This window comes from Pelecanus crispus, unplaced genomic scaffold (genome assembly GCF_030463565.1).
Source record: "Pelecanus crispus isolate bPelCri1 unplaced genomic scaffold, bPelCri1.pri SCAFFOLD_76, whole genome shotgun sequence".
In the NCBI taxonomy this organism is placed as follows: domain Eukaryota; kingdom Metazoa; phylum Chordata; class Aves; order Pelecaniformes; family Pelecanidae; genus Pelecanus; species Pelecanus crispus.
This window is the reverse complement of record NW_027461490.1, coordinates 188,670-197,500: the sequence shown is the minus strand read 5'-3', so window position 1 is coordinate 197,500 and position 8,831 is coordinate 188,670. Positions and strand designations below refer to the sequence as shown.

Here is an 8,831-nt window from a genome sequence, read left to right as displayed (position 1 = left end):
GACCTGGCTCTCTGCGCTGGCTGAGGCACGCGGCGGCGGCAGCGGCTCCTGCTGCTGCTGCTGCTGCTTTCCCAGGGACATGTCCAACCGGCAGCCGAGCCGAGCGTGTCGCCCGCAGAAAGGCACGGGCGCAGGCCAGACGTCGAGAGGGCCCAGCCTGTAACAGAGAGGGCGGCGTTAGCGACAGCGTTACAAACCCTTTTCGTTTCTTCCTGCGCGCGCGCACGCACGCAACCCCAAACGGGACCCCGGCCCGAACGCCCCCTCCTTCCCTGCCCGACGCCGCGTGCACACCCACCCCCACACACCCCGAGAGCCCCCCGGCCCGAACCCCTCGCCCGCCGCCACACGTGCGCGCGCACAAACACGCAGGCAGCCCCCCCCGCCGCCCCACGCCCGCTGCCACACGCGCGTGCACACGCACACACGCAGACCCCGCGCTCCCCCGCCGCCCCCCCCGCGCCCGCCTCGCCTGCCGCCACATGTGCGCACAGACACCCCCCACCCCCCCGCCCCGCCGGCAGGTGTGCCGCGCCGGGAAAGGCAGGCGGGAGACTCTAGGACGCGGCGGCCTCCCTGCCGGCTCCGTGCCGGGCGGCAGAGGGGAATCCCGGCGGCGTGCCGGTCTCTCACCGCGGCTGCCGAGTCCCTACCCTGCCCTGCCCGTGCCCCGGCTCCCGCCTGCCTTTCTGCTCGCTCGCCCTGCTGCACGCCTGCCCGCCCCCGCCGCGGGTGGAAAGCGAAACGAAGGCGCGGGGGCGGGGGGAGAAAGGGAGGGGGAAAAATCCCCAACCGACCCGAACAGAAATCTTCTCCGATAAGAGGCGGCGCCCCCCCCCTCCCCAACCTACCTCTGCGCCAGGCTCCCCGCCTGCTCGCCGACCGCTCTCGCCTGCCTCTGCGCCAGCATCCCATCCCATCCCATCCCATCCCACCCCACCCCACCCCACCCCACCCCACCCCATCCCATCCCTGCCGCCGACGCCACTGAGCGCGGGACCGTTGCTCCGGCGGGAACCGCCGCCCTTTCCGCGCGGGCGGGGGAGGCCGGTTGCCGGGCAACGGGGGGCGGCGCGCCTGCGCAGGGCGCGCGGCTGCCGACCACCCCCCCACCCCCCCCCGGGGCGCCAGGCAGTCTGCGCTCAGCGGGGCAGCACCCACCCGCCCCGGAACGGCAGCGCACGGAGGGAGGGGGAGCGCGCGCGTCGGGGGGGGTGCTGATCTGCAGGACGGCAGGCACATACTTGAATGTATTTATTTTAGAGAAAAAAAAGTCGAAATAAAACGATGGCAAGAGAAAAAACCACGAAACACCACCAGCAGCAGCCCCCAAAGAAAACCAACCCAGAAGGCAAAACAAACAGAAGCCGGCGAGCGCCCGGCGAGCGCCGGGAGCCGGACGCGGCCAGGGGCGCCCGGTCCTGAAGTCTCCTTGGCGGACGGCGAACTCGCGCCGGGGAGCCGGGCGGCTCCTGACGGCAGCCGCCGCCTCTACCCGGTCCCCGGCCAGGCAGGGCGTGTGTCGGGGGGCAGACGGAGCGGAGAGGCTGGCCGGGGCGGTGAGGCTGGCGAGCGCACGGCGGCCAGCGGGTTCGAGGCACGGGGCGCCGGGGCGTTTGTGTGTGTGTGCCTGCCTGCCTGCGGCAAGTGACGGGTTAAAAAAAAGTTAAAAAATTTTTAAAAAAGCTATTCCTATTTTCTTTCTTTTTTCTATCGAAAGCAATACATTAATGCTTCCACGAGGCAGTACGCTTAAACTTACGTCTGAGCTTCCATCTCGGAAATGCGGGAGGCGGTAAAAAGAAAATTAAAAAACCCCCAGCCCCCCCACCCCCCGACCACCCCGGCTGGGAGAACCGGTGCCGCAAGGAGCATGCCTCTGGCTTCCGCAGTGGCTTGTGATGTCCTAGGTGCCCGAGGAGGTTATAGGGCAGAAGGAGGCGCCTGGCTTGTGCCTGCGCTTGTGATGTCATCTGTGCCTTTATATGGGATGGGACTGGGGCAGGGTCGCGGCTTGTGCAGCTGCTTGTGATGTCACTGGTGGCTCTGTAGGTATTAGGAGAGGAGCAGGTCCCTGGCTTGTGCAGGTGCTTGTGATGTCACATGATGCCAAGTAGGGTGTAGGTCCAGAGGTGGCTCCTGGCATGTGCATCTCCTTGTGATGTCATTGGTGGCTCTGTAGCTAGTAGGAGAGCAGCAGGTCCCTGCCTTGCACAGGTGCTCGTGATGTCACATGTAGCTGTGTAGGTGATATGGCAGGAGCAGGAACGTTCCTTGTGCAGCTCATTAGGATGTCACAGGTGTCTGAGTAGTTGGCAGAGCAGGAGCAGGATCTTGCCTTCTGCAGGTGCTTGTGATGTCACTGGTGTCTAAGTGGGTGACTGGGAATGAATGGACACCTGGCCAGTGCAGGTGCTTATGATGTGATAGAATCATAGAACCGTTTAGCTTGTAAAAGACCTTTAAGATCATCCAGTCCAACCATTAACCTAACCAGTTCAGGGTAGAGTAATAATTTCATGTTTCCTTGGTGGCTGGATTACTTTTTAATGAAAGTAAAAACTGGGAATCATTAAGGTTGGAAAGGATCTCTAAGATTATCCGCCCAACCATCAACCCAACACCCCCATGCCCACTAAATCATGTCCCAGAGTGCCACGTCTACCCGTTTTTTGAACACCTCCAGGGATGGTGACTCCGCCACCTCTCTGGGCAGCCTGTTCCAATGCTTGATCACCCTCTCCGTGAAGAAATTTCTCCTAATATCCAATCTAAACCTCCCCTGATGCAGCTTGCGCCCATTTCCTCTCGTCCTATCGCTAACTACTTGGGAGAAGAGACCCACACCCACCTCACTGCACCCTCCTTCCAGGTGGCTGTAGAGAGCGATAAGGTCTCCCCTCAGCCTCCTCTCCTCTAGGCTAAACAACCCCAGCTCCCTCAGCCGCTCCTCGTAAGGCCTGTGCTCCAGACCCTTCCGCAGCTTCGTTGCCCTTCTCTGGACACGCTCCAGCACCTCAACGCCCTCCTTGTACTGAGGGGCCCAGAACTGGACACAGTCTTCCAGGTGCGGCCTCACCAGCGCCGAGTACAGGGGGACAATCACCTCCCTGCTCCTGCTGGCCACACTGTTCCTGATACCCTTGCCAACTTCTTGCCTACCCCCAGATTACTTTCTGTGGTGGCAGAGCGCGGGAAAGAGAAAGCCCTCGTGCTCTGCAAGCACTGTTCAGCAGCAGCCAAAACACTGGCGTGTCATCAGTGCTGGTGCAGTAACATATGCAAAGCAGAACACCCTATGGTCTGCTGTGAAGAGAATTAACTCCAGCCCAGCCTGATCCAGGACACAGTTACAGGTCATGCAGTCAGGGCGAGGAAGGAGCAATGGCTTTTTTAAATGACCTGAGGAAATCTGTGGATCACAGAAGCGGGCTCTTCTAGGGGACTCGCTCTCCCCGGTATTCACTGGTCAAGTGAGACAGCAGGATGCAAAGAGTCCAGGAGGTTTCCTGAGGTGTTTGTGGAAAAGTTCTTAGCGCAGCTGCCAAAGGGGCCACCCGGTCTGATGCTCACCTGGACCTGGTACTCCCAGAAGAGGACAAGATGCTCAGGGACGTGAAGAGCAGTGTCAGCCTTGGCTGCAGTGACCATGAAACTGTGCTCTCATGGATCCCCAGGGACACGGCGAGGGAGAGGAGCAGAGCACATGAGGGAAGCAGAATTTGGCCTAAGGAGGGCACTGGCAGGTGGCATCCCATGGGTGCAGTGTCAGGGCCCTGAGAGCATCCATAGGCCTCCAAGTCCGTGACCAGCATCACCTGGGGCCACTCACAGCTCTGTTCCATGGGCCCAGGAGACCACGTAAGCCCAGGCCTGAGTTTCAGCCCCAGCTTCATCATCTATTGCTCTAGGTGTACTGGTCTCCAGACACAGCCAGAGACACAGCCTTGCCTGCCCATGGACCTTGTTGATTTGGACTTGCAGACTCACTTCGCAGCTTGATTCTTGATGGGGTGGGTGTGCAATGAAATGGCATTCATCGAATGCCCGCCAAGTGCCAGACCCCAGCTGATTCACGGAGGCCTAGGGCCTTTCCGCTTCCTTTCTTGCCGTCACTTGGTCAGGTTTTTTTGGGAGGAGAGGAAGGAAAAGCAGGTGAGGTTTCTGGGTGACGATGACTGGAAAGGTGGGGAGCAGAGCCTTCACAGGTGACATGATCTAAAGGCCATGCTAGATGAAAAGTGTTCTCTTCTGCTCCTGCCTCCGAGCCCTTAAATCTTCAGCAGGAACCTGGAAGCTCTGAGACCCCTGCACCTCCCTCGCTGTGGAGTGATTGCTGGAGGTGACTTAAGACATCAGACTTAGATTTACGATTACAAGAAAGGCACAGCATTGAAGAAGCTTTCTGGATGGAATGCAGCTGGATGCAAGGAATCTATCCCACAGGAAGTTCCTAAGCCTGTAACCTTGGATGTCGCAACCCAGGGGAGCCTGGTGTGCTGATTCTGAGAGGAGCTGCCCAGGGGGTGGAGTGGTGTGGAGACATCACGGCCAAGCCCTGTGATAAGGGAACTCGGAGGGGCATCGTGGCCCCGATAAGCTGCATAAGTGATACCCTGAGTCAGCAAACTATCATGATGTTGACGAAAATGCTGTCCTTTAGTAAACTTTACTCATTATAATATCATTATAATACTAGAACACACTCCCATCTCAAAAACCTACCCGCCTCCAAGGTAAGACCCCCCCTCACTGAGCCTGCGCTCTGAATTTTGATGAGCCTGTACCTTTAAAACGAAGCGAGAAAGTTTTACACCAATCGTAACAAAAGTATGTATGACTAGAGTCCCTCAAGCTCCACCTGATGTGTAAAAATACTATAAATTGGCCTAAGAGAGAGGAGATGTTGGGGAAGATACCATCGTGTACTACTCTGACCTCTGGGATCAGTCGACGGGCTGAGCCTCTCTTCCCCCCCCATCGGGACGCCTTTGGGTAAGAATCTAACACTTGGTTATACCAAGTGCCTCCCCGGGAAACTTAGAAACCTCTACAGAGTCACTTTTATGTCTTTTGATGCATCTGTGTTATTTTAAACTTTGGCATTTGTATGTGCCTTGCAGTCAGTGAATTTATCACCGGTAATCCAAAGAACCTGTGTGTCTGTTGCTTTAATAAATTGCTTTGATTTATTGGTCTAGCCGTGATAGTGGTCATTGAACGCGACCAGACACTTGAAGTGTGGCCGTGATAGTTCATGCAGCACGACTAGACGAAAGGTGCCTACGTTATTTGTGAATCCATAATCGTGATAGTTCAGTGTACTGAACGCGACCGGACTTATAACGATAAATTGAGTACCTTCCAAAGCCTCTCTTGACGCAACACTCGCGTTAAGCTCTTAAGTTGGTAGTACCCAACTCAGATGCTTTCTTTCAATTCTGTATGGGGTGGTGCCTCCAGCATTGAACCCCCCTCATCTACAGCATGGGGAACCAGGAGCTCCGGGAGGCCTTTAGGAACGTGTTTTCATGGATGACTTTCAACAGTGATAAGTTTTCTATCACTGTTCACAAACGATTCACAGGGTATCCCATTGCAGGCCTGTCTTGTTTTCTGGTTTAGCATTTTTGTTATCATTATCTTTATGGCTATTATTAATCCTACTGATTAATGAACCTTCTCTGTCTCACCTGGATCTGATAGAAAAGTGTGTCTTTATGGGACAGAGCTTACACTCTCCGAGCACCTCTGTAATGGGATGTAAACGGGATCTCCCTAGTGCACTAACTGAAGGTTGCGTCTTCTCCCAAAGCTAATGGCAACATCAGACACAAGGAATTTCACCCCAGAAGGGCCGCCTTCTCCTTGGAACTGGGAGATAAAAGCTCATTGTCACATTGGTAGCTGTTAGAGACCAAGGGCTGGAATTTGCACTCACCCATTGGTGTGTGGTGACAGTGGAGATGATGAATAGTCAACAAAGTACATAGCCAGGGCTGTCCCACGTGTGACAGGGAAGAAGACATCCTCCAGGAGGGGAATCTGGAGCTGCCTGGAGAGCCCGTGGCTTCTCTAGGGAGAGTGTGTGCCTGGGGTGGGCGGTGACTGCAGCCCTACAAAGGGAGAGATCGCCCAAGATGGAGTCACCCAAAGGGAAGGGGCAAAATCCAGGTGTCTGCAAGGAAACAAAGATGGACACAGCCAACCCTACACAGACCAGCCCCAACAGGCAACAGCACCTTTACAGCCACCACACCAACGGCAGCACTTACACAGCCATGAGCAACACAACTGGCCCCATCCTGGTCCCCCTCTCAGGCTGATCTGGTGGGAAGGTTGCATGAGTGCTCTCTACGTTCCCGGCAGAACTTAACCGCGGGCTCACACAGCCCCATGGTCCCCCACTGTGGGCCTGGCCTTTGGGTGTGCCCACACTCAGAGATATTACCCACTTGGTAGTTCCAACTCTCCAGATCCTGGTGGCCTCCTCCTCCTCCTCCTCGCTAGCCCCACTTGACCAGCAAAGCATGTACGCCCAAACACACACACACGCACGCACGCGCGCGCGCACACACACACACACACTAGCGAGACCAGGAAAGGTAAAAGTGAGACAACTCACGGGTTGAGATGAAGATAGCTTAATAGGTAAAGCAAAAGCCGTGCACACAAGCAAAGCAAAATGAGGGATTCATTCACTGCCTCCCACCAGCAGGCAGGTATTTAGCCATTTAAAGGAAAGCAGGGCTTCATCACTCATCACGGTTACTTGGGAAGACAAATGCCATCACTCCAAACATCCCCGCTTCCTTCTTCTTCCCCCAGCCTCTATTGCTGAGCACAATGTCCTATGGTCTGGAATATCCCTTGGGTCGCTTGGCATCAGCTGTCCCAGCTGCGTCCCCTACCAACTTCTTGTGCACCCCCAGCCTACTGGCTGGCGGGGCAGCGTGAGAAGCAGAAAAGGCCTCGGCACTGTGCAAGCACTGCTCAGCAATAACAAAAACATCCCTGTTATCAACACGGTTCTCAGCACAAATGCAAAATACAGCACCATACAAACTCCTGTGAAGATACCTCTACCCCAACAGAAACCAGTACAATAAGCAGGACAGACCACGGCGATCAGGCACGGGGTTTGGCTGTGCCAGCCAGCACTGACCAGCCCCTCCCCACGGGCACCTGGCCCCTTCAATCCCCCTCCGGACCCCTCTTCCACAGGCTGCTTCTTCCACCTTTCACCTCCATCCCTCCCTTTCTCTGCCCCATTCTCCTCCCCAATTCATTGCCACCCTCAGCAATAACTTTTCCCCCAACGGTCTCAGCCTCTCTCCATTTTGTACCTAATTTCACAGCTTGGATACCATCGCCTAGCTCCTCCGGCATCACTGATGCCATGGCATCCAAGGCATCACTGATGGCCTGGCAAGACTTGACTGCCCACAAGGTCCCCAGTGCTCACCCCTCTGTGTAGTTTGGCCACTTCTCACGTCTGCAGCCGCCTGCGACACCCAGCTGGGACACACGGTGCTGCCCATGCTTCTGGCCCCTTCTCCCACTCTTCTCTGTCACATCCTGCATGTTCTCATGCCACCTCCCGTAGGTTCCCATGTCACGTACAGGTGGCTTCAGCCCAGGGCAGGGCCTCGCCGGGGGCCCACTCATCTCTCTGCAGCCTTCCCATCTGCTCTCCTTGATGACCTCATGACACCTGCCTGCTCCTGGCCTATCACATTGCTGTCATGAGGTGACCTCACAAGCAACAGCCCAACCGTGTTGGGCTTTGCCTACCTCTACTAGCCGTTCCCGCTGCCTGAGCTGTCAGCTGTGTCACTCTGGGGTTTGTGATGCCCTTGATGATGTCACAGTCTCTGCCTGCCTGCCGCAAGTCAGTCATGTTGCTGCAATAGAAATGGCATCATAACCCACCTCCCAGACATGTCATCTCCACCTTCCTCTGCATCTCCCCTCTCCCAAGCTCTCAGCACTGCTGGGCGGGTTTTCCAACGCTCCAGGCGACATCACTGCGCCTGCCTCAGCACCGGCCCAGTTGGGCTCTTTCCAAAGAAGGGACATCAAAATCCACCTCCCAGCTACGAGGCTTCTCCTTGCATTGTCCTCTTCTGCAACAGCAGTAACCTCCCAGCCAGCCTCCCACAACCCTTCCCCTTTCCCTGCCTCTCCTCTCCCTTCCCCAGTGCTCTCCTTTCTGCTGGGCAGGCAGCAACGTGCTCCCCCACGGGGACTGCAGAGCCCTGCTGGCACAGCTCGAAGGGTGGGAGGGCGGCCATGGACAGCGAGGGCTCCTCAGGAAGGCAGGTAGGCGGGCGAGGAGGTGGAGGTGAGCTCTGTGCAAAGGGGAGGCTGGCGTGCACAGAGCCTTGCCTTGGAGGAAGCCTCATGGCCCCAGGTCCTCGTGGACACAGCAACTTCAACCACTCCACAGTCTGCTGGGAGGGCAACAGCGCTGGGCACCAGCAAGCCAGGAGATTCCTGGAGGGTGTGGAAGACAACATTTTGACGCAGACACTAGATGAGCTCGCTAGGGCTGGTCTCACTTACTGACAGCTGGATCTGGATGGGGATGTGAAGGGTGAGGGCAGCCATGGCTGCAATGAGCACGAGACGGTGGAGAAGTAGGACAACTAGCAGAATGACAGTGCAGGAGTGCAGGAGAGCTGATTTCAGTTAGCTGAGGATCTGCTTGGAGGACAAAAGGGGCTGTGAGTCCCTCCCGGGTCTTCAGGGACAACGTCCTTAAAGCCCAGGAAGAAGGCAGTCGGATGCTCAGGGAGTCGAGCAGGGCCTGGCAAGAGGTCAGCGTGGAT

General features: G+C 56.8%; 1 pseudogene; it reads right to left on the bottom strand.

Annotated features, from left to right (window-relative positions):
- Nucleotides 1-8,610, bottom strand: part of LOC142597066 (uncharacterized) — an 11,947-nt pseudogene extending 3,337 nt beyond the window's left edge.
- Nucleotides 8,611-8,831: the final 221 nt, after the last annotated feature.